Source organism: Ovis aries, chromosome 9 (assembly GCF_016772045.2).
Source record: "Ovis aries strain OAR_USU_Benz2616 breed Rambouillet chromosome 9, ARS-UI_Ramb_v3.0, whole genome shotgun sequence".
Classification (NCBI taxonomy): Eukaryota; Metazoa; Chordata; class Mammalia; order Artiodactyla; family Bovidae; genus Ovis; species Ovis aries.
Window position 1 is genome coordinate 69,407,500 of NC_056062.1, and position 22,839 is coordinate 69,430,338.

General features: G+C 39.6%; 1 protein-coding gene across 1 annotated transcript in view; it reads left to right on the forward strand.

The window, feature by feature from the left end:
- The window catches only part of RSPO2 (R-spondin 2), a 186,752-nt gene that overhangs the window by 90,540 nt on the left and 73,373 nt on the right, over positions 1–22,839 (forward strand). The window lies entirely within an intron of this gene.

Consider the following 22,839-nt stretch of genomic DNA (forward strand, 5'->3'; position numbering starts at 1 on the left):
TTATACTTAAGTTTGTAATACCCAAATTAGTCTAATCTGTGATTTAATACATTAATTTAAAGCACCATTACTGATAAAAGATGTAATGAAGATACTTAGTTTACTTCAAAGTATTTTAAGTTTAGCAACTACAAAAAGGTCATTAGGGAATGTCATTCTATGGATAGGAATGCAAGTACAATTTTCAAATTCAAAAATCATTTATCATTATAGCATGATTCTAAACTTCTAGGTAAATGGTAGAAATTGGAGTTTAAAAAATGCAAGAACAAAGGAACATCCTCTTTTTAAAACAGCTCAAATTTTAGAGGATAGAATGGGTAAGGAGAAGCGGAACATGGAGTGAAATGACAGATGGGTAAGAAGTTTAATCATAACTCAATGTACTGAGCACTAGATCAGCAGGCAACCAATGTGTTATGGGAGGGACTTAATTACCTCTAACACATTGTGCATGACTATTAAATCAGCTGAGGTCTTTAGGTAAGAAGAGTGTTTGAGTTTTATCGTCCAAGGACAATGTTATTTTGGAAGGAGGCACAACTAATAGAGGAAGATTAAATGGAATCTGGGAGGAAGAAACAACACGTTTGAAAAAATAATGTGTTTGGGCGATGAGAAGTCTCATTTATGGTGCTATTGGCATCTTGACAAGGCACAAGTCCTGCGCTGCTGGTCATTGAGCATGCTTAGTCTCTGCTCCTTAAATAATCTTCATTCCCCCAAATCACCATGAGAATAAAAGTCATCCCCGGGCATTTCCCAACACCTCCTAGGGAGCAGTACCACCCCTGGAGGAGAACCACTGAGTAGTATGTGCTTTGTGTGAGGTATGGTTGGAATTGAGGATGAAAAAGGAGGCTTGAGTGCAAATAATAAAGTTCTTGAGTGCCATGTTAAGAAGTCTGGATGTTATCTGAGGGTTTTGAGCAGGCTGTGAACTAGAGCAATTGCTTTATTTAAGATAATTCTTGCAGAAGTGCAGGAGATGAGTTGGAGAAGCCTACTGTAACAATTGCAGATGTGAAATCTTGTTCTGATGAGAAGTTTGTGGGCAGTGAATTTCAGAGATTTAGAATCAATGAGACTTAGTAACTAACTAATTTCACAGAGTGCAGAGAGAATCAAATTTGATCATAGGGTTTCTGGCTAAGGTGATTGGCTGAATAGTTTTGCCATTAGCACAGATAGAAATATATAGTGTTACAGGAAATTTGCATGTATTGATACTTCCATTTCATAGAATTATTTGGATTAATAACTAGACAGACATAGCTCCCCCAAAGTATCAATACATAGATCAAATTTTTCAAATATGTACCTTATCCTTAAAGTGTATGATTTGAGGTAGCTAATAATGTGTATTCTCATAGTTTTTGAACCACCCATAGGAGAATGGGGCCAACTTGATATGGATTCCCGTTCAGATTGCTTTCGACCACCTAAGTGGTGCCGGTGGGGATCTGAGCCCATGAATGATCTGTGCGGGTGCTTATTCTAGACGAACAGTGTACAGGGAAGATGAGACAAGTTCAGGTGGCTCGGCATTTATTCCACATTCTATGCTTAGCATTCTATACACTGGGTATGGACAGGAGGGTGGCCATTAATGTTTTGCTCCATCTGGGACACTGGGGACTGAAAGTGGCTGCTCTTAACAATTATGCAGGGACACGAAGCATAAACCAGGACTGTCTTGGGAAAACTGGAATGGGTAGTCATTCAGCAATATCTCAGGCTATCAACAGGGTCTTCCTTAGAGAGACACTCTGAGACAGGGGTTAACACATACATTTTGGCTAAGGTGACCCCTTTTCTCAGAAACAGAGAGGAGAGCAGTGACTATAAATCAGCCTTAGAAAGAGAATCTCCATGTGAAAATGGGTTTGCCATGGTTATACTTATTGTAAGTGAATGCAATCAATGTTGCAATTTACTGATCTAGAAATCATTACTTATTTGGTACAAGCAGGAAGTGCTTATTAACAAGGCTCCTGTGAAGCAAAGTGAAAGTGGAAGATTACTTCTTAATTCTCAGTATATGACTTCAGATGACCATGGTTTGTTCTTAGTAATATTGGCTCTTTTTCATAGGTTCTTGGCATATGTTGCATGCTATTTATATTTTATACAGAGGATGATACACTCCACTCTATTTGTTTAGATTCTTTTGCCATATATAGGCCATTACAGTTTTGAGAAGAGTGTCCTGTGCTGTGAGCAGGTTCTTATTAGTTATCTATTTTACATACAGTAGTGTGTATATGTTGATCCTAATCTCCGAATTTATTCCTCCCCCTACTTATCCCCTGGTAACCATGGATTTGTTCTCTACATCTGTGACTCTCCTTCTGGTTTGTAACTCACTTCATTTGTACCCTTTTCTAAGTTTCCACATATAAGCTGTATCATATGATATTTGTCTTTCTGAGTCTGACTTCAGTCAGTATGACAATCTCTAGGGCCTTCCGTGTTACTGCAAGTGGCATTATTCTGTTCTTTTCTTTTTTTTTTTCTTTTTAAATTTTAATTTTTACTTTATTTTGCTCTACAATACTGTATTGGTTTTGCCATACATTGACATGAATCCGCCATGGGTGTACATGAATTCCCAATCCTGAGCCCCCCTCCCACCCCATATCATCTCTCTGGTTCTTCCCCGTGCACCAGCCCCAAGCATCCTGTATCCTGTATTGAACATAGACTGGCAATTCGTTTCTTACATGAAAGTATACATGTTTCAATGCCATTCTCCCAAATCATCCCACCCTCTCCCTCTCCCACAGAGTCCAAAAGTCCTGGCTGACTAATATTCTGGCTTCTTTTCTTGACATTTTGTTTCTGTGCATATTTATGTCTTTCTTTCCTTACAAATGTTTCATCCTGTCTTGTAATTTGTTTTTACTTGATGCGTTATGAACATTCTTCCTTGTCATTAAATATGAGTGTGTGTTTTCTACTGAATAGATGACAATAATATATCTAGCTAATCATCTATTGAAAATTTGCTTTCAGTTTTTACCATCATAAGCAGTTATATGAAGAATTTCCTTGTATACAGATTATTTTGTTTATACACACATATGTAGTATTATGCATTTTTCTGATTTATTTTCATAAGATAAACTTTTAAACATAGCACATTTCCCCAGCTTTATTGAGATATAATTGAGATACAAGCATAATGCAAATTTCAAAGATTTTTTTTCATATATATTGCCAAATGGTCTTCTGGCAAAGTTGTGCCTGTTTACATATTTACTGATAGCAGACATTTTCCCTTGCTTCTCACCAACAATGGGTACTAATGAAAAAAAGTATAAAACACACTTTTTTCTTTTAATATGCTTTTCTGTGATACAAATGCTCAACATTCAGAAAACTAAGATCATGGCATCTGGTCCCATCACTTCATGGCAAATAGATGGGGAAACAGTGGCTGACTTTATTTTTCTGGGCTCCAAAATCACTGCAGAGGTGATGGCAGCCATGAAATTAAAAGATGCTTACTACTTGGAAGGAAAGTTATGACCAACCTAGATAGCATATTCAAAAGCAGAGATATTACTTTGCCAACAAAGGTCCATCTAGTCAAGGCTATGGTTTTTCCAGTACTCATGCATGGATGCGAGAGTTGGACTATAAAGAAAGCTGAGCACAGAACTGATGCTTTGAACTGTGGTGTTGGAGAAGACTCTTGAGAATCCCTTGGACTGCAAGGAGATCCAACTGGTCCATCCTAAAGGAGATCAGTCCTGGGTGTTCACTGGAAGGACTGATGCTAAAGCTGAAACTCCAATACTTTGGCCACCTGATGTGAAGAGCTGACTCATTGGAAAAGACTCTGATGCTGGGAAAGATTGAGGGCAGGAGGAGAAGGGGATAACAGAGGATGAGATGGTTGGATGGCATCACCGACTCGATGGACATGGGTTTGAGTGGACTCTGGGAGTTGGTGATGGACAGGGAGGCCTGGTGTGCTGCGTTTCGTGGGGTCGCAAAGAGTCAGACACAACTGAGCGGCTGAACTGAACTGATGATGCAAATGAAGGTAAACATTTATTTTTTCACATAAATATTGGCATTGTAGAATATTTGCCAGAATCATTGGCCTTCTTTTTCCATCTATTTGCACAACTGTTTCCTTAGTAATATAAATAAAAACTTCAAATGAAGTGTAAAAGAGAATGATATATTCACAGATCATAAATGGAGCATTCCATGAATTACCACAAAGTGGACACACATATGGTACCACTACTCGAGAATAAATGTTAACAGCACTCCCAAGAACCCTCATTGTATCCTTACCAATTACTCCCCTTTCTCCTTCAACAAAACTGGTATCCTGACTTGTAACAAAAACCATGCAAAAGCTTATTCATGACAACACTAATTATACTAGCTACAAATTGGAAACAACTCAAGTGTCCAAACAATAGTGTCTAAAAAAGTATATGGAGAACTGGAGATGAACTGCAACATAAGCATCATAAATACATCCCATAATCTGACATTGAATGAAAGAGGCTATAAAATAATATGTACATTTACATGCTTTTCAAAAAATAGGTAAAATTAATCTATGGTGCTAGAGATATGCATTTATTGAACACCTACTGTGTGCTGACTTCAATCCTAGATACCTAGAGACAAAATAATGAGTAATAATTAGTTTCTGTCCTTCGAGTTGTTTATGGTGTAGTGCAGTGATTCTCTACCAGGGATGATTTTTGCCCACTAGAGAATATTTTAGTAGTGTTTGGAGACATTTTGGATATGACGGTGCTCCTGGCATCTAGTGGACAGAGGCCATGGGCACCACTCAATGCTCTGCAGTGTGCAGGGCAGCCTCCTGCAACAAAGAATTACCGGGCCCCAAATATCAGTACTTGTGAGGCTGAGAAAGCCTGGTCTAGTGGAGAGACAGATAGTTAATAAAGCGTATTATGTGGTAGAGGCTGCTAATTATTTAGCTCCCATCCTGTGCCAACTATGCTATTAGATGTACTTTTTCTCATCTTACCTTTCAAATAAATGTGGAAAGGAGGTTATGGTGTTTCTAATTTATGGATGAGGTTACCAACTGAGTAAAACACACTTTCTAATGTTTGGGGTGGATTTCAGCAATGAAGGAGATGCCACTTATAAAGACTATATGTTTTCAGAATTATTAGGATTAAGTATTATAGGAAGAAAAAAAGGGGAAAAATACATGCACCAAAAAAAAAAAAATCATTCATTTTGAAGTAAGATGCAGGTGGTTGAGTACATTTCTACTGTAAAACCAGAAATGGTGCTAGTTATGTTGGTGGGAGCTAGGTCAGTGCAGACCTTACGTGCTAAATTTAGGTAGTAGAAATAACCTGAAAGCCACAGGCTGTTAATGAAGCATGACAAGTAAGGGAATGATAAGGTTATGATCTGAGGAAATATTTTTCTTTCATTTGGAAAATGGGCTAGAGGAGGGTCTGCAATGAAGGTAGCAAGATCAAGCATCTGGGTTAAAAACAAACAAACAAAAAATCAGCTGTATCCTTGTTAGACTCTGGCCAATCTATATAAAATTTAACCTTCTCTATTGTAATATCCAAGTCTATGCCCCAACCAGTAACACTGAAGAAGCTGAAGTTGAACGGTTCTACAAGACCTTTTAGAACTAACACCCAAAAAAGATGTCCTTTTCATTATAGGGGACTGGAATGCAAAAGTAGGAAGTCAAGAAACACCTGGAGTAACAGGCAAATTTGGCCTTGGAATGCGGAATGAAGCAGGGCAAAGACTAATAGAGTTTTGCCAAAAAAAAAAAAAAATGCACTGGTCATAGCAAACACCCTCTTCCAACAACCCAAGAGAAGACTCTACACATGGACATCACCAGATGGTCAACACCAAAATCAGATTGATTATATTGTATGCAGCCAAAGATGGAGAAGCTCTATACAGTTAACAAAAACAAGACCAGGAGCTGACTGTGGCTCAGATCATGAACTCCTTATTACCAAATTCAGACTTAAATTGAAGAAAGTAGGGAAAACCGCTACACCATTCAGGTATGACCTAAATCAAATCCCTTGTGATTATACAGTGGAAGTGAGAAATAGATTTAAGGGTCTAGATCTGATAGATAGAGTGCCTGATGAACTATGGAATGAGGTTCATGACATTGTACAGGAGACAGGGATGAAGCCCATCCCCATGGAAAAGAAATGCAAAAAAGCAAAATGGCTGTCTGGGGAGGCTTACAAATAGCTGTGAGAAGAAGAGAGGCAAAAAGCAAAGGAGAAAAGGAAAAATATAAGCATCTGAATGCAGAGTTCCAAAGAATAGCAAGAAGAGATGAGAAAGCCTTCTTCAGTGATCAATGCAAAGAAACAGAGGAAAAGAACAGAATGGGAAAGACTAGCGATCTCTTCAAGAAAATTAGAGAGACCAAGGGAACATTTCATGCAAAGATGGGCTCGATAAAGGACAGAAATGGTATGGACCTAACAGAAGCAGAAGATATTAAGAAGAGGTGGCAAGAATACACTGAAGAACTGTACAAAAAAGATCTTCACGACCAAGATAATCACGATGGTGTGATCACTCATCTAGAGCCACACATCCTGGAATGTGAAGTCAAGTGGGCCTTAGAAAGCATCACTATGAACAAAGCTAGTGGAGGTGATGGAATTCCTATTAAGTTATTTCAAATCCTGAAAGATGATGCTGTGAAAGTGCTGCACTCAATATGCCAGCAAATTTGGAACACTCAGCAGTGGCCACAGCACTGGAAAAGATCAGTTTTCATTTCAATCCCAAAGAAAGGCAATGCCAAAGAATGCTCAAACTACCACACAATTGCAGTCATCTCACATGCTAGTAAAGTAATGCTCAAATTCTCCAAGCCAGGCTTCAGGAATACGTGAACTGTGAACTTCCAGATGTTCAAGCTTGATTTAGAAAAGGCAGAGGAACCAGAGATCAAATTGCCAACGTCTGCTGGATCGTGGAGAAAGCAAGAGAGTTCCAGAAAAACATCTATTTCTGCTTTATTGACTATGCCAAAGCCTTTGACTGTGTGTATCACAATAAACTGTGGAAAATTCTGAAAGGGATACCAGAGCACCTGACCTGCCTTTTGAGAAATCTGTATGCAGGTCAGGAAGCAACAGTTAGAACTGGACATGGAACAACAGACTGGTTTCAATTAGGAAGAGGAGTACGTCAAGGCTGTATATCGTCACCCTGCTTATTTAACTTCTATGCAGAGTACATCATGAGAAACGCTGGAGTGGAAGAAACACAAGCTGGAATCAAGATTGCCAGGAGAAATATCATTAACCTCAGATGTGCAGATGACACCACCCTTATGGCAGAAAGTGAGGAGGAACTGAAAAGCCTCTTGATGAAAGTGGAGAGTGAAAAAGTTGGCCTAAAGCTCAACATTCAGAAAATGAAGATCATGGCATCTGGTCCCATCACTTCATGGGAAATAGATGGGAACAGTGTCAGACTTTATTTTTGGGGGCTCCAAAATCACTGCAGATGGTGACTGTAGCCATGAAATTAAAAGACGCTTACTCCTTGAAAGAAAAGTTATGACCAACCTAGACAGCATATTCAAAAGCAGATACATTACTTTGCCGACTAAGGTCCGTCTAGTCAAGGCTATGGTTTTTCCTGTGGTCATGTATGGATGTGAGAGTTGGACTGTGAGGAAGGCTGAGCACTGAAGAATTGATGCTTTTGAACTGTGGTATTGGAGAAGACTCGAGAGTCCCTTGGACTGCAAGGAGATCCAACCAGTCCATTCTGAAGGAGATCAGCCCTTGGATTTCTTTGGAAGGAATGATGCTAAAGCTGAAGCTCCAGTACTTTGGCCACCTCATGGGGAGAGTTGACTCATTGGAAAAGACTCTGATGCTGGGAGGGATTGGGGGCAGGAGGAGAAGGGGACAACAGAGGATGAGATGGCTGGATGGCATCACGGACTCGATGGACATGAGTCTGAGTGAACTCCAGGATTTGGTGATGGACAGGGAGGCCTGGCGTGCTGCGATTCATGGGGTCGCAAAGAGTCGGACACGACGTAGTAACTGAACTGATTGCAATATTTCCTTTTCTTTATCCCTTCCACTCTTCTTTGCTCCCTCTTTCAGTCATTCTTTCCCTCCCTTCCTTCCTGAGCATTTATGGGTAACTAACACACTGTATATTTTACTTATCTACTATATTCACCTCTCCCGCTAGTATGTAAGTTCCATGAAGAAGGGATTTTTAGTCTGTATTGTTCAAGGTCATGTTATGTATAATTGTGTCTGACACATTGTGGGTGTTTAGTAAATAGACTGAATGAATAAATGACCTAAGTCAATTGTAGTGGAAGTGGAGGAGTGGAGAGAGATATTGAGGAAGAATCAATAGGACTTGTTAATCAATTGGAGGGTGTTGGCCAAAGGTGAAGGGAGAAATTAAGATTACTCTTAGGACTCTGACTTGAGAGCTGGAGAGTAAAATTCATCAGTTCAGTTTAGTCGCTCAGTCATGTCCAACTCTTTGCGACCCCATGAATTGCAGCACGCCAGGCCTCGCTGTCCATCACAAACTCCCGCAGTTCACTCAAACTCACGTCCATTGAGTTGGTGATGGCATCCAGCCATCTCATCCTCCCTCATCCCCTTCTCCTCCTGCCCCTGTTCCCTCTCAGCACCAGAGTCTTTTCCAATGAGTCAACTCTTCACATGAGGTGGCCAAAGTACAGCTTTCAGCTTTAGCATCATTCTTTCCAAAGAACACCCAGGGCTGATCTCCTTTAGAATGGACTGGTTGGATCTCCTTGCAGTCCAAGGGACTCTCAAGAGTCTTCTCCAACACCACAGTTCAAAAGCATCAGTTCTTCGGCGCTCAGCTTTCTTCACAGTCCAACTCTCACATCCATACATGAATACTGGAAAAACCATAGCCTTGACTAGACGGGGTGTTCTTTGGAAGGAATGATGCTAAAGCTGAAACTCCAGTACTTTGGCCACCTCATGTGTAGAGTTGACTCATTGGAAAAGACTCTGATGCTGGGAGGGATTGGCGGCAGGAGGAAAAGGGGACAACAGAGGATGAGATGGCTGGATGGCATCACCGACTCAATGGATATAAGTTTGAGTGAAATCCGGGAGATGGTGATGGACAGGGAGGCCTGGCATGCTACGATTCATAGGGTCAAAAGAGTTGTACTCGACTGAGCGACTGAACTGAACTGAATAGATGGACCTTTGTTGGCAAAGTAATGTTTCTGCTCTTAATATACTATCTAGGTTGGTCATAACTTTCCTTCCAAGGAGTAAGCGTCTTTTAATTTCATGGCTGCAGTCATCAAGGTACACAGTATAGGAAGAGGAGCATATCTGCTTGAGAGAAAGATGGTGGTGGAGGATGGTTGATTTCAGGCACTTTGAGCTTGGAGAAGGAAATGGCAACCCACTGCAGTGTTCTCGCCTGGAGAATCCCAGGGACGGCAGAGCCTGGTGGGCTGCCGTCTATGGGTTGCACAGAGTCGGACATGACTAAAGCGACTTAGCAGCAGCAGGAGGTTGAGAAAAAGGATGAGACATCCTGGGGAGGATGCCCAATAAGCATTTGGATGTCAGGGGCTGGAGCTGTCAAAGGAGAAAGAACTGAATTATTGACAAGAAGAAAACAATATCAACGGAGAGAAAGAGTTCTGAAGATTGAAGCCTGAAGAATGTGGAACTCTTACAGCAAGCAAAGCCAAGCCTGTAGTGGAGGCTATGACAGAAATACCAGGAAAATGGAAAATTAGAGAATGATGTCCCAGAAGCAGGTAGGGAGACTTGAAGTATCAAGGGGTCAATGCCAAAATCGTGCTGTTTAAACAAGAGTTGTTGACCTTGGTGGAGGTTGTTTCACTGTTATTGTTGGAGTGCTATCCTGATTACTATGGTTTCAGAGAGGACCTGGAGTCTTAGGGAGGAGCCACGATTATAGGACACTTTCTCTTTCCCCTCACCACTAAGCCTGTAGAGAAAGACACTCTGATGATAAGTAGAAGGTGTGTGTGTTGAGGGTGGGGGGAGGTGGAGGGAGGTTTGAACAGAATATAGCCAGTTGAGATGGAGAAAGGGATGAGTAAGGAAAACAAGATCATTTAAGAGACAGAAGAATTTAGGATCTAAAACCTAAGTGAGGAATAGCCTTGAACAGAATAGTTGTTTAATCAGCAGTCTATAAAGAATCTATCTACCTCATATCAGTCAAGATTTTTATTAATGTGCAAGGAAGGGGATCAAAAATGCACCAAAGTGAAAGAAAATGGACTAGTATATTTTTTTATGTATAAGAAAATAATATACATGCTTGTATTGCCAGGGACAGTATGTTTTAACAAAATCATTTGCAAATAAAAAATTACTGAATTGAGATTTCATACTTCTGTATCCAGTGAACTGGCTACTTTTTTTTCACTGTTATATCTTATGATTCTGTCCTTGTTTTGATGCTTTGTGAAAAATATGTTATGGGCTGGGAGAATGCTATAGTTTGTTTCTAAAATGAAGACACAAGTTTAAAAATCAGGTAATTTTGAATGTATCAGTTCAGTCACTCAGTCACTTCAGACTCTTTGCGAACCCATGAATCGCAGCACGTCAGCCCTCCCTGTCTGTCACCAACTCCCAGAGTTTACTCAGATTCACGTCCATCGAGTCAGTGATGCCATCCAGCCATCTGATCCTCTGTTGTCCCCTTCTCCTCCTGCCCCCAATCCCTCCCAGCATCAGAGTCTTTTCCAATGAGTCAGCTCCTCGCATGAGGTGGCCAAAGTACTGGAGTTTCAGCTTTAGCATCATTCCTTCCAAAGAAATCCCAGGGTTGATCTCCATCCCTTAATTGATTAACCCTAAGGTCAGCATTTCAGTTCAGTTCAGTTGCTCAGTGGGTCCAACTCTTTGAGACCCCTGGACTGTAGCATGCCAGGCTTCTCTGTCCACCACCAACTCCTGGAGCTTGCTCAAACTCATGTCCATCGAGTCAATGATGCCATCCAACCACCTTACCCTCTGTTGTCCCCTTCTCCTCCTGCCTTAAAGTGTTCCTAACCTCAGGGTCTTTTCCAAAGAGTCAGTTCTTTGCATCAGGTGGCCAAAGTATTGGAGTTTCAGCTTCAGCATCAGTCCTTCCAATGAATATTCAGGGTTGATTTCCTTTAGTATGGACTGGTTGGATCTCCTTGCAGTCCAAGGGACTCTCAAGAGTCTTCTCCAACACTACAGTTCAAAAACATCAATTCTTTGGTGCTCAGCTTTCTTTATAGTTCAACTCTCACATCCATACAGTCAAAAACCATAGCTTTGACTGTTTATAGACCTTTGTTGGCAAAGGAATGTCTCTGCTTTTTAATATGCTGTCTAGGTTGGTCATAACTTTTCTTCCAAGAAGCAAGCATCTTTTAATTTCATGGTTTCATTCACCATTTACAGTGATTTTGAAGCCCAAGAAAATAAAGTCTTTCACTGTTTCCACTGTTTCCCATCTATTTCCCATGAAGTGATGGGACCGGATGCCATGATCTTCGTTTTCTGAATGTTGAGCTTTAAGCCAACTTTTTCACTCTCCTCTTTCACTTTCATCAAGAGGCTCTTTAGTTCTTCACTTTCTGCCATAAGGGTGGTGTCATCTCCATATCTGAGGTTATTGATAGTTCTTCTGGCAATCTTGATTCCAGCTTGTGCTTTGTCCAGCCCAGAATTTTGCATGATGTACTCTGCATGTAAGTTAAATAAGCAGGGTGACAATATACAGCCTTGACGTACACCTTTCCCAATTTGGAACCAGTCTGTTGTTCCGTGTCCAGTTCTAACTGTTGCTTCTTGACCTGAATACCAATTTCTCAGGAGACAGGTAAGGTGGTCTCGTATTCCTGTCTCTTTAAGCATTTCCCACAGTTTGTTGTGATCTGCACAGTATAAGGCTTTGGAATAACCAATAAAGCAGAAGTAGGTGTGTTTTTTTTAAAAATTCTCTTGCTTTTTTGATGATCCAGCAGATGTTGGCAATTTGATCTCTGGTTCCTCTGCCTTTTCTAAATCCAGCTTGAACATCTGGAATTTTATGGTTCACGTACTGTTGAAGCATGGCTTGGAGAATTTTTAGCATTACTTTGCTAGTGTGTGAGATGAGTACAATTGTGCAGTAGTTTGAGCATTCTTTGGCATTGCCTTTCTTTGAAATTGGAATGAATACTGACCTTTTCCAGTCCTGAGGCCACTGCTGAGTTTTCCAAATTTGCTGGCATATTGAGTATAGCACTTTTACAGCATCATCTTTTAGGGTTTGAAATAGCTCAACTGGAATTCGATCACCTCTACTAGCTTTGTTCGTAGTGATGCTTTCTAAGGCCCACTTGACTTCACATTCCAGGATGTCTGGCTCTAGGTGAGTGATCACACCATCATGATTATCTTGGTTGTGAAGATCTTTTTTGTACAGTTCTTCTGTGTATTCTTGCCACCTCTTCTTAATATCTTGTGCTTCTGTTAGGTTCATACTGTTTCTGTCCTTTATTGTGCTCATCTTTGCATGAAATATTCCCTTGGTATCTCTAATTTTCCTGAAGAGATCTCTAGTCTTTCCCATTCTATTGTTTTCCTCTATTTCTTTGCATTGATCACTGAGGAAGGCTTTCTTATCTCTCCTTGCTATTCTTTGGAACTCTGCATTCAAATGGGTATATCTTTCCTTTTCTCCTTTGCCTTTCCAGTCTCTTCTTTTCTCACCTATATGTAAGGCCTACTCAGACAACCATTTTGCCTTTTTGCATTTCTTTTTCTTGGGAATGGTCTTGATCACTGCTCCTGTACAATGTCATGAACTTCCGCCCATAGTTCTTTAGGCACTCTATCAGATCTAATCCCTTGAATATATTTGTCACTTCCACTGTATAATCATAAGGGATTTGATTGAGGTCATACCTGAATGGTCTAGTGGTTTTCCCTACTTTCTTCAATTTAAGTCTGAATTTGGCAATAAGTTCATGATCTGTGCCACAGGCTGCTCAGCATTTAGGTATTTTTAAAAAATTACTACATTGTCAAGTTGCAGCCATTTTGGAAACTCCTGCCATTCTTGAATAATACAGTGTAATGATGCATTTGAAAAAAAGGTCAAGGTATTTAGAATTAACAGAAATATGGTTAGAATATTTTATCAAATCTGGATAACTGAACTATAAATAAGGGGATATAGATATTACTTTGAGTACCATAAAGGCTTTACAATTGTTCAGTGATCTGTGAAGATGCAGACCTCTAGCAGATATGCTGTTGTAACCTCAGTATTTGTGGGTTTATAGGAGCAATAAAGTTAAAATCTTTATTTGGAAAACACTTACAAACTGACTGAATATACAATTGGGCCGCACATGTGAAACGGATACAGAATTAGACAGTAGGAATATACTACTACTTTAGCATTACCTAAAGTGCTGCTGAAGCACACAGACAAGTAGGGTTGGTGTGTAATGTAACAGAGGATAGAGAAAGGAAGTCTTCCCAGGTGGGACAGTGGTAAAGAATCTACCTGCAATGCAGGCAACCTGAGTTCGATCACTGAATGTGGAAAATCCCCTGGAATAGGTAATAGCAACCCTCTCCAGTATTCTTGCTTGGGAACACCCATGGACAGAGAGCCTGGTGGACTACAGTCCATGGGGTGGCAAACTTAGAAACAGAAAAGGGATAAGTCAGTGGTTAGGTGAGATCAGTCATGAAAAGCTCTGGAAATTGTGTGACTTAGGTATATTCTCTCCTGCCACCATCTAGCCTTGGTGGCTAGATCAGTAGTGAAGAGCTAGGAGGAATTCAGAGGACATGCATGAGCATGAAGTATGAAGGGGCCAGTAATGAGACCTTGATGTGAAATCTGGAGGTGATAAGTGATATAGCTCCAACTAAAAATAATATTCAAATTTAGGGACTGAAATTCTGATTATATACTTAAATGAAACCAGAAATGTCCTACATCAACTATTGTGTTAGAGTTGTTTTGCTTTGGGTTTGATCTTCAGCAAACTAGCAAATGGATTAGGGATACACAGGAGTCTCTCATAGTCTAATTATTTTGGAGTAGAGGCTGTGCTAGAGTCAAGGAAGCATAATAGTAAGGGAAGGACTTGAGTAACTTTTCTAGTGCTAATAGTGTGTATTTATCTGGTGAGGAAAGAGGGCACACTATAATTCTGGAGTTGGTTTAGGCTATGTAATAAAGTGTGCAAATGTAGCACACACTTGATGCTTACCTTATATACACTATACAAGGGCAATGTGTGTTTTTAGGAAAAAAATGCAAGGGAATACGATGTGGTAAGAACCTTGATAGGGATGCCCTGGGTACTCAGGGAACCCATGGACATCAGTTAACATGCACCTGGAGGTGGGTAAGTCTTAAGATTTTGTGGAGAGTGTATCGTCTGAAATGATCCCAGAGGAGGAGTAGGGTGAGTAAGAGCAAGAGGAAAAAGGGCATTCACAGCGGGAGTCCGCTGAGAGTCGGAGAAAGTTTGAGAATGGAATCCTGGAAGATGAGGATGGAGGATCCATAAGTTGGGCAAGCAGTTTACTTGTTTGAATTTTCTCTAGGGGCAGCAAGGAGTTAAGTGAGGTGATTCTTAAACTGAAATGTACATCAGAATCACCTATAAAAACAGGGGTTGCAGAGTCCTCCCCTAGATTTTCTGCTTAGGTAGATTGGACATGGTGCCCTAGAACTTGCCTTTTCAATGAGTTTCCAGGTCATGCTGCCGTGGCTGGCCTCGGGAATCACTGCTACAGTATAATAATTATGTTGTCTCTATCGCTGATTATGGAAGAGAAGGCTTTGCACTTAGTAAAAGACACATTTTAATATGCATAAACACATAAGGATATTGTGATGAGTATTCTTCCCCACATCCCTCATTAATCATCAGTGTATTAAAATAAATTATCATATATCTGATTGTGGATTCTACTAAGTTGACCATGGTGGAATACACTTTCAGATCAGGCTTTCAATGCTCCTGACTCTATGCTGGCTCCCTTCTCTGCCTCCCCCACTTTGTCATAATTCCCTCTTCCTAATTCTCTACGATTCCAGTAGTGTATGTATTCTGGCATATATGGTATTCAAATTTATAATTGTGTTTTGCTATCTAGAAATCTAATTCCCATATGCTTTGATTTTGTGGACAGAGTTTCTGACAAAAGATTCTGATTTAAAGTAGCTTCTTCTAGGGACTCAGACAGTAAAGAATCTGCCTGCTATGTGGGAAGACCCAGGTTTGATCCCTGGATCAGGAAGATCCCCTGGAAAAGGAAATGGCAACCCACTCCAGTACTCTTGCCTGGAGAATTCTATGTATAGAGGAGACTGGCATGGGGTCGCAAAGAGCGGGACATGACTGAGCAACTAACACCTTCACTTTTACTGCGCTAGTAGAAGCATTGGAGAAGGAAATGGCAACCCACTCCAGTATTCTTGCCTGGAGAATCCCAGGGACGGGGGAGTCTGGTGGGCTGCCGTCTATGGGGTTGCACAGAGTCGGACACAACTGAAGCGACTTAGCAGCAGCAGCAGAAGAAGCATTGTAAACTTTTATTTTGGACCAGACTTTAAACGGAAGAGCAGGGGAGTGTTAACTGGCAGAAAAGCAGGATCATGCTGACTACCCAGGTAGAGAGGGGGCCTTCTGTTGGCCTTGTCTACAGCTGGCACAAGAATGGAGATGGATCAGGTATTATAGCTTTACTCTTTGACAACTGATGAGCCTCAGATTGTGAGCTCCAGTGTCCTTACCTATAAAAACCAGGGGAGTCTATGAAAAGTTAACTCTAACATGCTGGGATTCTGAATGCCTTCAGAAATCCCTCTTGTTAGTTTATAGAAATTCAATAGATTCTGTGTATTCACTTTGTATCCTGTGACTTTACCAAATTCATTGATGAACTTTAGTAGTTTTCTGGTAGCATCTCTAGGAATTTTCTATGTATAGTATCATGTCATCTGCTCAATAATGACAGTTTTACTTCTTTTCCAGTTTGGGTTTCTTTTATTTTTTTCTTCTCTGATTGTTGTGGTTAGGGTTTACAAAACTATGTTGAATAAAGGTGGCAAGAATAAATACCTTTGTCTTGTTTCTGATCTTGAGAAGGAATGCTTTCACCTTTTCACCACTGAATATGTTGTTAGCTATGAGTAATTTTTTTTTCATTTTTTAAATCTTTTTTTTAAAATTGGTTATACTGTGAAGACATTTCCTATCTTTTCATTCTGTAAACAAAGCTCAGATAAAGATAAGCAATAGCTTATTGCACTGTGGTGAGGAAAGCAGATAATAACAGCATATTTCTAATAGTTCTTAAAGGAGAAGATGTTTTATTCAATTAATAAACACTTTCACTGAGTAATCTGTGTGTGTCCACAACCCTACAAGGCCTCTGGCAAGCATGTAGAAATTCCTTTAAACTAATTAAAAACTACACATAGATCTGGAAGAAACCTAATTGATTCTGTTCCTTCTCCCCCTTCACCCCCCAACCCCCACAAATGTGCATATTGAGGCTTATGAAGGAAGTGTTTCCCTAAAATCACACAATTTGTCAGTAGCAGAGTGGCCTCAGTGTCTGAGATACTGACTCCAATGGAATATTCTTTCCATTATACTGTTCCTTAAAAACCCTGTATGCAAGACAGGAAAAAAGACACAGATGTGTATAATGGACTTTTGGACTCAGAGGGAGAGGGAGAGGGTGGGATGATTTGAGAGAATGGCATTCTAACATGTATACTATCATGTAAGAATTGAATCGCCAATCTATGTCTGACGCAGGGTGCAGCATGCTTGGGGCTGGTGCATGGGGATGACCCAGAGAGATGTTGTGGGGAGGGAGGTGGGAGGTGGGAGGGAGGTTCATGTCTGACGCAGGGTGCAGCATGCTTGGGGCTGGTGCATGGGGATGACCCAGAGAGATGTTGTGGGGAGGGAGGTGGGAGGTGGGAGGGAGGTTCATGTTTGGGAACGCATGTAAGAATTAAAGATTTTAAAATTTAAAAAATAAAAAACTATATAAAAAAAATAAACCATGTAATATAGATAAAACTGTTATGCACAGTTACAAACCTGAGTATTATAGAAAGATATCAGTTTCTTTGACTGTTTTCTTTTAAATGAATGGTCAGTTTAAATGTTTTAAATCCCATTAACAATTGCAAGACATTTGGTTTTTCTAGAAGAAATCAATTTGGGGAAAATCACTTTAAAAGAACACTGTATTACAAGGAACTCCTGGGCTCTGATTGGGCTTCTGCAGTAAGTTTGTAGCTTTGCAAACTTAGACAAATTGTGTAACCCACTCTGAAATAATAACCTTCTAGTTCATAGTAACCTTCTAATTTATAATTCTAATAACAAACTTCTAATTCATAATTCTCGTAAATATCTATAAAAAACTTGGTAATGGAGTACTACCTGGTATTGGCCATTCACTTCTCTAATATTGATTTCTCTGTGACTTTATATGTATTTTAAGTCTACTTTCTGCTGTGTTCAGTCTCTCCTTTCAAACCTTATATTTTTGGTTTACATGAATATGCATACTTTTATTTCTTAAAGACAAAAAATGAAACATAGGCGCTTCAGTGTAGTTTGCAATAAATTGATGCCTAATTTGGAAATGGAGCTCTTTATTATTTAAGTATTTTTGTTTGTAACAAAATCATGTTATTGCATTAAAATTCATGAGGTGGATTCTGCTTCAGTGTTGATTCTAACCTGAAAGAGATTCACTGTTAAATTTGCTAGTCATTCAGCAGATACATCTGTTGTCATCTGTTGTGTCAAGCACCCATGCCCTGTGAATACTGAATAGAATAAGACATGCTCTGTCTTCTTCGGGGCTCTCCATTTAATAGGGTGATTATAGTGAACATAGTTATTAACAATTATGAGAAGAATTACCATCATGGGTATCTTGGTGCTGGGAGACTTGAGGGGTTTTGAGGAAACTTCATGGCTAGGGTGAAAGGTACACAGGGTGATGAATGAAAGTAGTATTAATCGATGGTATGTCTAGCAAGAAGGATCTTGTGTTTGAAAACTGAAGGTTTGAACTGATTCCAGGAGTGAAGGAGAGCCACTGAAAAATTTTAAAGCAAGAAAATGACATAACTAACTTGTGTTTTTGAAAGATCACAGAAGTCCTCAGGTAGCTGCAGTCAAACAATCTTAGTTTGATCGTTGTGATCTGAAATACTAGTCTGCTTAAACCATCAAGGATTTAAGATGTAGGCCAGATTGGAGAGACTATTAACAACTCCAGTTATGGTTATTCACCTTCACGCTGCAGATGTTTACTATACCGACCTAGGGAAGCCATGCTGTGACTACTTGTAGCAAGAAAGACTCTGCTTTAATTGTATCAGATAACCTCTAGAGAAAACTCAAAGGGTGCTCTTTCTTGCTATTTGATCTGGAAGACAGATTACATCAAATAGATATTCTAAGAGCTTCCTCTCTGTGGCAAACACAGCTATGTGATTTTCAATACTACTTATAAAATATTTAAAAATTTTAAAGTATAGTAGCAAGGTTAGGAAAGAGTCTGTCCTGATACTTAACAGAAGAGCTCTTTTTCAAGCTTACATTTAATTTTCTTGTGGGTTTTGCAGCTCTCTCGAATGAGCCTATTATTTCAGGATACACCCAAGTCCAACAATATCATTCTCTGTTAAAGACAGATGCTACCTTGCACTATTTCCCTTTGTGTATGGCACCTCTTTTACACTTTCTTTTCTTTTTTTTTTTTTCCCACCCAAGTGATCAATTAAATTTTTTTTTTTTTAGTTTTTTATTTTTTAAATTTTAAAATCTTTAATTCTTACATGCATTCCCAAACATGAACCCCCCTCCCACCTCCCTCCCCAGAACATCTTTCTGGGTCATCCCCATGCACCAGCCCCAAGCATGCTGCATCCTGCGTCAGACATAGACTGGCGATTCAATTCACATGATAGTATACATGTTAGAATGTCATTCTCCCAAATCATCCCACCCTCTCCCTCTCCCTCTGAGTCCAAAAGTCCATTATACACATCTGTGTCTCTTTCCCTGTCTTGCATACAGGGTCGTCATTGCCATCTTCCTAAATTCCATATATATGTGTTAGTATACTGTATTGGTGTTTTTCTTTCTGGCTTACTTCACTCTGTATAATCGGCTCCAGTTTCATCCATCTCATCAGAACTGATTCAAATGAATTCTTTTTAACGGCTGAGTAATACTCCATTGTGTATATGTACCACAGCTTTCTTATCCATTCATCTGCTGATGGACATCTAGGTTGTTTCCATGTCCTGGCTATTATAAACAGTGCTGCGATGAACATTGGGGTACATGTGTCTCTTTCAATTCTGGTTTCCTCGGTGTGTATGCCCAGAAGTGGGATTGCTGGGTCATAAGGTAGTTCTATTTGCAATTTTTTAAGGAATCTCCACACTGTTCTCCATAGTGGCTGTACTAGTTTGCATTCCCACCAACAGTGTAGGAGGGTTCCCTTTTCTCCACACCCTCTCCAGCATTTATTGCTTGCAGATTTTTGGATCGCAGCCATTCTGACTGGTGTGAAGTGGTACCTCATTGTGGTTTTGATTTGCATTTCTCTAATAATGAGTGATGTTGAGCATCTTTTCATGTGTTTGTTAGCCATCCGTATGTCTTCTTTGGAGAAATGTCTATTTAGTTCTTTGGCCCATTTTTTGATTGGGTCGTTTATTTTTCTGGAGTTGAGCTGCAGAAGTTGCTTGTATATTTTTGAGATTAGTTGTTTGTCAGTTGCTTCATTTGCTATTATTTTCTCCCATTCAGAAGGCTGTCTTTTCACCTTGCTTATATTTTCCTTTGTTGTGCAGAAGCTTTTAATTTTAATTAGATCCCATTTGTTTATTTTTGCTTTTATTTCCAGTATTCTGGGAGGTGGATCATAGAGGATCCTGCTATGATTTATGTCTGAGAGTGTTTTGCCTATGTTCTCATTTTTAAAGTGCTTTCCAGTACATTCTTTCATTTGTTCTCAACAATCCTATGATGGTGGTAGTATTATTCCTACTTACAGAGCAAGGTTAGTCCACTGACAAGCCTCAGGGTGGGCTGCCACCGCATGGCAGAGCAAAGACCGAATCTACTTTTATCATCAAACGAGTTAGCAGACGTGACAAAGCTACCTTCACAAACAGAGCTGGGTAAATAGATCAGATCAGATCACTAAATGCAAACACGAGGCAGGTTTTAGCCAAAATCTTGTTTTGTGAAAGTATTCTTTTTCTTCCTCTTCAGTCAACCCCTTCACTGACAAATGAATGCCACACATAATTGAGAAAGTAAAAGCTTATAAAATAGGGTGGAATTTTGACCCGTTGCAAACTGATAAGTAGTCATCCTTTTAAATTTATCAATACAGTGTGTTGAACATAGAAGTAATATTGTCCCATGCTGAAATAACTAAATTATAGCATCCTTATATTTGTTTGGTACTGTATTTGTGTTACGCAGCCCGTGTGTATAAGACATCTCTATCTCTCTCTAAGCTTAAGTGCTTTCATTTGGTGTTTTAAGAATGAAATTCTTTTTATTTTTTTCCCCTTTCTAATGTGCCCATGAATTTCCATCATTTTCTAGCTTTCATAGTCAGCATCATATGACCAGCAGCAAAATCAGGCCTGTCATCTTTTTGGTAGGACCCTTAAGGTGAGAATAATTTTCAGATTTTTTATTGGTTGGAGAAAGTCAGAAAAATGGTATTTTATGACACATGAAAATGATACTGTAAGGTTTGGGGTTCATGAATAAAGTTTTATTGGAAAACAGTCATGTGTAATCATCTAATCTAATCATGTTTAGACAGAGACTGTAGGGCCCACAACACCTGGAATACCCACTGTCTGGCCTTTCACAGGAAAAGGTGAAAGGCTTTTACCTTTTCGGAGTGTGAAGGAATTGAGAGATTCTTCCTGTTTTCCTTGGATGGAGGTTGAGTGGTGTGCAAGGCATATATTAACTTACATATGCTTTTCCATTTAGTTGGGTGGAGAGATCTGCATTTTCCAACATTTGGAAGAGTTCAACTAAGTCTCAGGTCTGAAATTTATTAAACTGCTTTGGTTCCACCTTAATGTAAAAGGGTAACAAGGTACCAAAAAAAGAAAAGCACAGGAGTAACCTACATGAGAGATTGGCTACTGGCAGGAATTTAAAATCTGAAAAGAAATATTAATTTGGTTTATAATTTTTGAAACTTCTTTCACTGTTATCACATTCCTTTTCTATTTTATTTTGAGGTAGTCATCCCTTTCTTTCATATTCTTTAAATGGGAAAAAAAAGCCCTTTAAACACCTAGCTTTGTATTCCCATTGTTTTGAGAGTTATTTCAAGTATCCATCACTTGAACATATGAGAAATGAAGCCAACACTTTTATAGTTCCTTATTATTTGACCACATGATTTTACACAAGGCTCAATGTTTCTTCAGATTTCTTTGTGTGGGTGGGCAAGATATAATTTTTAAATAGTCAGATGTTGCAGTGAAGGTACCAGCAACATATTTTACAAATTTGAGGGTTTTTCAAAAGAAGTGTTGTAACACTTTAAATCAGGAGAAAACAATTTTTGACAACATATATATACTCTGAAATTGAAATAAGGCTTCAATTCTGATATTGGGCTTCACCTGTGGCTCAGCTGGTAAAGAATCTGCCTGCAATGCAGGAGACTTGGGTTGAGAAGATCCCCTGGAGGAGGAAGTGGCAACCCACTCCAGTATTCTTACCTGGAGAATTCCATGGACAGAGGAGCCTGGCAGGCTACAGTTTCATGGGGTTGCAAAGAGTCAGATGCAACTGAGCAACTAACAACATACTTTGGCATATAAAACAGAATTCTGTAGTTATCTGAAAAAACAGTGTATACATTTTTGGACTGAATCCATTCATTCTACCAAACTGCAATTTGAGGATTAAAATTGCTGTCAGGGCAAGATTTTTCCCATCCTGTCACTACTCCAAAGGCCATGCCATCTTTAATGCACTTCATAAACTGAACATCTTTATAGTGCTTACAAAGGGATGCTGAATATTTGAAGCAATCTGCTGAAGGTTAGGTTTATTTGGCTCTAGAATGTAATACAGATTTCATGTGGTATCTTTTAACCTTTTCTTATGTTCTGATCTTTAACTTGATACTCTGATATAGGTAAGTCAGATATTTTCTCCTCGTATCTGACAGTGAAGGGACTAACTAGGGCACAAAGAGGATGTAACTTCCCCCCCACCAAGTTCAAAATTACATTTAGATCTTAATTTTCCTAAATCCTGGCTCTGAATGTTTGAAGTAGATGACTTTCCATGTCAATACTCAACAAATGATCATATTCAGTGTGTTTAGCTATATGACCTAAACAAGAGTAAGGATATACTATGTTTATTATAGACAGTGGTCTTTGGATAATGCCTTTCATTTGAGTAGTACATATGTATACATATATACTCACAGGTATAGAGTTAAAATTTATATGAATGTCTGCTGCTGCTGCTGCTAAGTCGCTTCAGTTGTGTCTGACTCTGTGCGACCCCATAGACGGCTGCCCACCAGGCTCCCCCGTCCCTGGGATTCTCCAGGCAAGAATACTGGAGTGGGTTGCCATTTCCTTCTCCAATGCATGAAGGTGAAAAGTCAAAGTGAAGTCACTCAGTTGTGCCCGACTCTTAGCAACCCCATGGACTGCAGCCTAACAGGCTCCTCTGTCTGTGGATTTTCCAGG